A 6,855-nucleotide genomic window follows, 5' to 3' on the forward strand; every position below is an offset into this window, starting at 1 on the left:
GTTATCAATCTGTCATAAATGGAAGAAGCCATATAGAGGCCACGTGCAAAAAGAGTTTCACTGAGAGCTCAGAATTTAGTACACATGAGAATTCTTGCAGAGTACAAAAAATAGTGTATCAAGACATTATATTCAAATAAATAAGGACTTGGGATCGGTACCAAGCAATTCTGATTTGTGCCTGATCAATTTTTTTATTAGGAGACACTACCATAAAATTCTGAAAAGGTAACCTGCTTTGCTTTTTATTAAAGTATTTTATTAAAGCATTTAGTTCTTCTGCGTATCTGATCCTTGTGTTTATTTAGTTTTAATTGAGCCTTTAAGGTTTAATGTTTCTAGCCCCATCGGGACGCCTCCTGTAGCCTTTTTGTACTTTTGAACACAAGGGAACTATGTTGCTTCACACAGTCTTCTTCCTGTTCACATTCACTCAATTCTATTCTTCTCTTTAATTCTCACCCTCCAACACCTCCCTTGTAAATTCCAATGGAAGGGTCCTTTAGACCAATAACTCAGGTTTAGCCCAGACATCGGCAGGGAACTAGGACTTGTCAGGGCTCTAGGAATCTCTCCCAAGAATCCCTCCTCTGTCAGGTTCCTCAAGCCTTCTGTTCCCAGGCTCACCATTCTAGACCTTGTCCCTCACTTTACCAAGGCCGCTGTCTTCCCGGTTCAACCTCCTCTTCCTCCTTTTTCTCTCTCTCCATCCGCCTCACCGTCCACTCCTCCCTCCTGCGACTGCCTCGCTCTCCTCCTTTATACACCTTTCTTGGCTCCACCTGCTCATCCTTCCTCAGGACCTCCCTCTCCCCCAGGTCTCTTGGGAGTGGTAGTCCTCCTCCTTCTTGGGACTCTTCTCACATGCCCTCCTTCCTAGAACAGCCCGCTTCCCTCTGTCCGAGGTCTCCGTCCTTGTCACAGATGATTTGTCATCCTAATCGATGCACTGATTTTTTACAACAGAAATGGAAACAACTGAGTTTGCTTGTTGATGGTGATGTTTTGTTTTTGAGGGACCTAAAGCAGTGACAACAATTTAAAGGGAGGTTTGATGGTGTCCTCTTTTCCCCATTGCTTCACCATTGTAAAGGAATACAGAGTGCCAATGAGGATGGCACTCACTCACAGGATGAGGTCTGCTGGCCTTTAGTGGTAGTGGGCAGTGAAAACAAAATAAGGTGGGGGTGCTCTCAAATCTTCCCCTCCTTATTGAGCATGTTGGGCTTCCATACACATGTAAAGAACAGCAAGCTTACACTAAAGTAGTCCTACCGGAAAGGGAACAGCAATTATTGTGTGTAGAAAATTCAATAATTATAACAGAGACGTGTCTCATACATTAAACATTATACATCTGTATTAACAATACTCAATTGTCATACCAAACATTAGAACAATTGTATATCCACTGTGTCCTTGCAATCGTCTCAGAAGGTCCAAGACCATATAATGAAGCTGCAGCAACTCAGTCCCATCAGTCAACATGCACATATCATCATGGGTACTTGCAGCAATAAGGCTTGAGAATATGACATGTAGTCTTCCCAGGTAGCAGGGCAACAATTCAGTCCCATACATCAAAATGCGCAAATCCTCATAGGTACTTGCAGCAATAGGGCATAAAATTGGTACTTGCAGCAATAAGGCTTGAGAATAAGGCTTGAGGACGGCTACCTCCGGAGTGTTTTAGGGCCGTTTCGACCCTTAGATGGTCTTCCTCAGCAATTCGGAGTATTTTATGTCGGATTAGGCCTGGACATTATGTCATATTTCTAAACATACAAGGTTGACAAAAATTAATGCAGCACTTAACAGGGATAATAATATGCATACTGGAATACAATCTCAAGATAACATTATAATAGCTTACCCACGTCTCCAAACAGTATGGCTTGACTGATAAAGCAATTGCTCAGTGAAAACTTCCAGAGAGTGTATGTTGTAATATACTTCACCTCTATAATAGGCTACAGGTGATTATCTAGAGCATGTAATTCCTTAAAGGTATATCCTTTAGGATAGGTAATACTGCAGATCCCACAAAGTAAGCTTGAATATATGGCTGAATATACTATGTCATGATATTATTCATAATCGTCCAATTGCATTTGTAGTGTATAACCTCCTGTTATAACATATTGTCCATGCATTTCCAACCAAAAAATAACAATAATAACAATGAACCTTGAGTTGACATCCTGTCCTCCAAACCCATGGTAATGTGCTAACATGAACTGAACATTCTTAACAATATGTTATAACAGGAGGTTATACACTGCAAATGCAATTGTTATAATGTTATCTTGAGATTGTATTCCAGTATGCATATTATTATCCCTGTTAAGTGCTGCATTAATTTTTGTCAACCTTGTATGTTTAGAAATATGACATAATGTCCAGTCCTAATCCGACATAAAATACTCCGAATTGCTGAGGAAGACCATCTAAGGGTCGAAACGGCCCTAAAACACTCCGGAGGTAGCCGTCCTCAAGCCTTATTCTCAAGCCTTATTGCTGCAAGTACCAATTTTATGCCCTATTGCTGCAAGTACCTATGAGGATTTGTGCATTTTGATGTATGGGACTGAATTGTTGCCCTGCTACCTGGGAAGACTACATGTCATATTCTCAAGCCTTATTGCTGCAAGTACCCATGATGATATGTGCATGTTGACTGATGGGACTGAGTTGCTGCAGCTTCATTATATGGTCTTGGACCTTCTGAGACGATTGCAAGGACACAGTGGATATACAATTGTTCTAATGTTTGGTATGACAATTGAGTATTGTTAATACAGATGTATAATGTTTAATGTATGAGACACGTCTCTGTTATAATTATTGAATTTTCTACACACAATAATTGCTGTTCCCTTTCCGGTAGGACTTCCATACACATGTATCCTGTCTGAGAGAGATGCCCTGAGGCTCACTGGGAGGAGAGAAGATGGAGGCTTCCTCTGCATCTTGGATGGGAGGAGCACATTTGGCAATTGCCTAATAAAGATCCTATTCTTGTTCTGTGCTTTCAAGTCATTTCCAACTTATGGCAATCCCAAGGTGAAGCTATCATGGGTTTTTCTTGACAAGCTTTGTTCAGGTGAGGTTTGCTTTTCTCTGCTTCTGAGGTTGAGAGAGTGTGACATGCCCAAGTCACCCAGTGGGTTTCTGGGGCTGAGCTGGGAATCAAAGCCTGTTCTCCAGAGTCATAGTCCAACATCAAACCACTATACCACACTGGCTTTCCTATATATCAGACCTGCACAACTTGGCAGTACATAGGGGCCAAAATTAAAATAGGCTAAACTTCAGGCTGCAGATAGGTTTTAATTAAATATTAATCAATTAATAATTAATCAATAATTCATTAATATTAATTCCATCCTCCTCTTGCTCGTCTGCCCAGTCACCAGGCGAAAGCTGAGGACACTTTCCCATCCATTTCCTCCTCTGCCCAGACTTTTCCTTGGGCGAAGAGGAGTCTTGAAGGGTGAGCATTTGCCTCTATTTCTCTGCCACCACTTGGCCTTCTCAGGAGAAAGCTGAGTAGATTAGGAGCCTTACGGGGTAAGCATTTGTCACTACTCCTCCTTCTCCACCTGTCCTCCTCAGGAGAAAGCTAGGCAGCAGAGGAGCCTTGCAAGGTGAGCATTCACCTGACCTCCTCTTCATGGCCCTCTCCTCAAGAGGAGCACAAGTTATAAGGAGCCTTGAAGTCGTTCCACATCCTTGTGGCGGGCCACCTGAAATCCTTTGGTGGGCCACATGCAGCACCTGGGCCACATATTGTGCAGGCTTTCTATATACCAAAGATCCTATTGTACTCCTTTGAAGTGCTGCACGATTAGAAACACTGAAATCACGGGAAACATTAGAGGATCTTTCAGTCTGGTACAGTCAGGTCCTCCATATCCACGGATTCAGGTATCCATGACTTGAAAATAGTCCAAAAATATATAAATTTCAAAAAAAAAACAACAATCCTTGATTTTTTTCTTTTTGTTCTTGACTGCAATCTCTGTTGTGATCAATATTTGCACCATATGGGAACTCTGACTATTTTAAATTTCTCATGGTCTAGAGTGAATTCTTGTTGAGCTTCTGTGGATTTTTGAACTTAGTTTGGAGCAACTGAAGTAAATCAAAGGGAAAAGAGGGAAAGGGGAGGAGGAGGAGGAGGAGGAGAGAGAAACTAGGACATTTTAAAAATAGCTGAAAAAGTCCAAACTATCTCAGGCCTCCTCCCATATCATCCTCCCCGCAGACTCCGGTCCTCTGGGAGGAATTTGCTGCAGCCCCAAAGATCTAGGCTTTCGGCTACCTCCCAGAGGGTGTTTTCTGTTGTCGCCCCCAGATTATGGAACGACTGCCGGACGAGATCCGTCAATTGACATCTTTAGACAGCTTTAAAAAGGCTGTCAAGACGGATCTCTTCCATCCGGCAGGCCTTTCCTGGATAGATAACCCCGGCCTCAGGAACCCTCTTCTCATGAGAGTCCCCAAGGTCCTCCCTGGAAATGCCACCGTAGTTTACTGTTTTGTTTTGTTCTGTTTTGTTTTTGTCTTGTAATAATGTGTATGTGTTAATGTTGTTTAACTTGTTGGTTTTAATTATAATTGATTTAATAATTTTTAAGGGGGGGAGGGAATACAATGTATTGTATTTTATTGTTGTTAGCCGCCCCGACTGACCTCAAAGGGGCGGGATAGAAATAAAAATTTATTATTATTATTATTATTATTATCGTAAATATAACAAGAAAAGGATGGAATACAACGATACAAAGTAATAAGACAAAAGTATTATTGTATATGGGAAATGTTAATTGTATTTTATTTGTACTCACTCAAGATAGGCTCCCCGCTTTCTTGGGGCGTTCCCGGTCCCGTCACCCCTCTTCCCTTCTGCCCGGCTCCTGGCCCTGCTGCATCCCTGTCTTGTGATGAGCGCAACAGCCAGGGCTCTGCTGCTCGGCCTTGCCCCTCTTGGCCAGCCCTCCCGAGGAGCAGGCTTCGTCAGGCAGGGCAACAAGGCGCCAGGAGGAGGAGGAGGAGGAGGAGGAGGAGCAGGGCCAGGCAGGCCGCTGGGAGAGGGGAGGAAAGGGCCCTTTCCTGGAAGCCCTGCCCCCCATCCCTCTTCCTGCTGCTGCTGCTGCTCTTGCAAGGAAGGGGCTCTGAAGCGCCGGGAGAGCTGCCTCACTAAAGGGGAGGGGCGCCTCAGGGACCCAGCCGTCGGAGAGGAAGAGGAGGAGGAAGGGGCTGGCACCCGGGAGAGGCAAGAGGGCACCTTCCAGGCCCCTCCTGGGCCCCAGGCTCCCCCCAGGATCGCCCCCGTCAGATATTGGAAGCCCCCTCCCCAAGGTCCCCCAAACACACACCCCTCTCCTCTCTAACCCTTCCTCTGGCTCCCTCTCCCCCTTTACACCACTTTAGCTGCCGTATTTTCCGGCCTAGAAGACGACTTTTGAGCCCAGGAAAATCTTCCCCAAAGTCGGGGGAAAAAAGGCCAAGCCAGCCGGCTGGGTCCTAAAGAGAGCCCGCGTCCCTCCCTCCCTCCCTCCCCTTCCTTCCTTCCTTCCTTCCCCTTCCCTCCCCTCCCCCTTCCCTCCCTCCTTCCTTCCTTCCCTTTCCTCCCTTCTTCCTTCCCTTCCCTTCCTAGGTTTCTTCTCTTTCTCCACTACTTTTCCTTTCTTCCTTCCCTTTTCCCCCTTCCTTCCCTCCCTCCCTCCTTCCTTCTCTCCCTCCCCTTTTTCTTCCTTTTCTTCTCTTCCTTCCTTCCTTGCTCCCTCCTCTCCCTTCCCCTCCTGTCCTCCTTTTCCCGGGCACCCAGGGGGAAAGCGGTGGCATTCCTCTCTGGCCGGGGAGGTCTTTCTACCTTCCCTCCTGAGGCTCAGTCCTTCCCAAGAGAAGGAGCAGAGGGTTTCCCGCACTCTGCCTCTGCCTCTCCTCTTCCCTTCTCTTGCGAAGGATGGAGCCTTGTTGGGGGAAAGAGAGAGCTCCCCAGTCAGTTGGGAAGGAGGAAGCAAGGACCCACTTTTGGTTGCCAGGCTGGAGACTATAGTCCAAAACACACTGCAGCAATAATCCAGTCTGAGACTGCTTTAACTGCTCTGGCTCAGTGCTAGGGAATTCTGGGAAATGTAGTTTTGTGAGAGATTGAGCCTTCTCTGTCAGAGAGCTCTGGTGCCACAATAAACTCCAGTTCCCAGGATTCCCTAGCACTGGGCCAGGGCAGTTAAAGTCCTCTCAAACTGGACTATTGCTGCCCTGTGTTTTGGACCTTTGTTTCTTTTCTTTGGCTAACTGGAGAGAAAAAGAAAAACAACTCCTCTTGGCGCACAGAGAAACCAGCCAGGCGGCTCCTTAGGAATCTAAGGAGCTTTCTTTCTTTCTTTCTTTCTTTCTTTCTTTCTTTCTCACATGCCTCTCACGGTGTATCTACATTGTAGAAGTACAATGCACCATCCACTCTAATTGTCATGGCTCCATCCACACAGAAGCATAGGATTTGTAGTTTTTATAAGTTTTATAAAACTACAAATCCTAGGATTCCAATAGGAGCCACTTGAACTGCCACGGCTCCATCCATACAGAATCCCTGGGATTTGTAGTTTGGAGCAGCCCCCCCCCCCCCATTCTTTGGGCAGAGAAGGCAAAAGACCTTATAAAACTACAAATCCTAGGATTCCAATAGGATGGAGCAGCGGCTCTTAAAGTGGCTTCAAACTACATTAATTCTACAGTGTAGATCAGGGGTAGGCAATCTTTTTGAGCCGGGGGCCGGGTTGCTGTCCCTCAGACAACTGGGGGGCCGAAGCCAAAAAATAAATAATTAAATAATTTTTCTTAAAA

At 45.4% G+C, this 6,855-nt stretch overlaps 1 protein-coding gene across 2 annotated transcripts in view; it reads right to left on the reverse strand.

Annotated features, from left to right (window-relative positions):
- LOC149320899 (uncharacterized) overlaps nt 1–4,998 on the reverse strand; it is a 64,200-nt gene extending 59,202 nt beyond the window's left edge. For both annotated transcript variants that reach the window (XM_089502890.1, XM_089502866.1), the window contains exon 1: nt 4,851–4,998. The gene's annotated coding sequence lies outside the window, so the exon portion shown is untranslated. The remainder of the gene's footprint in view (nt 1–4,850) is intronic.
- Between the last annotated feature and the right edge of the window lie 1,857 nt (nt 4,999–6,855).

Source organism: Sceloporus occidentalis, unplaced genomic scaffold, assembly GCF_023333645.1.
Source record: "Sceloporus occidentalis isolate IW3139 unplaced genomic scaffold, rSceOcc1.0.p SCAF_1, whole genome shotgun sequence".
NCBI lineage: Eukaryota > Metazoa > Chordata > Lepidosauria > Squamata > Phrynosomatidae > Sceloporus > Sceloporus occidentalis.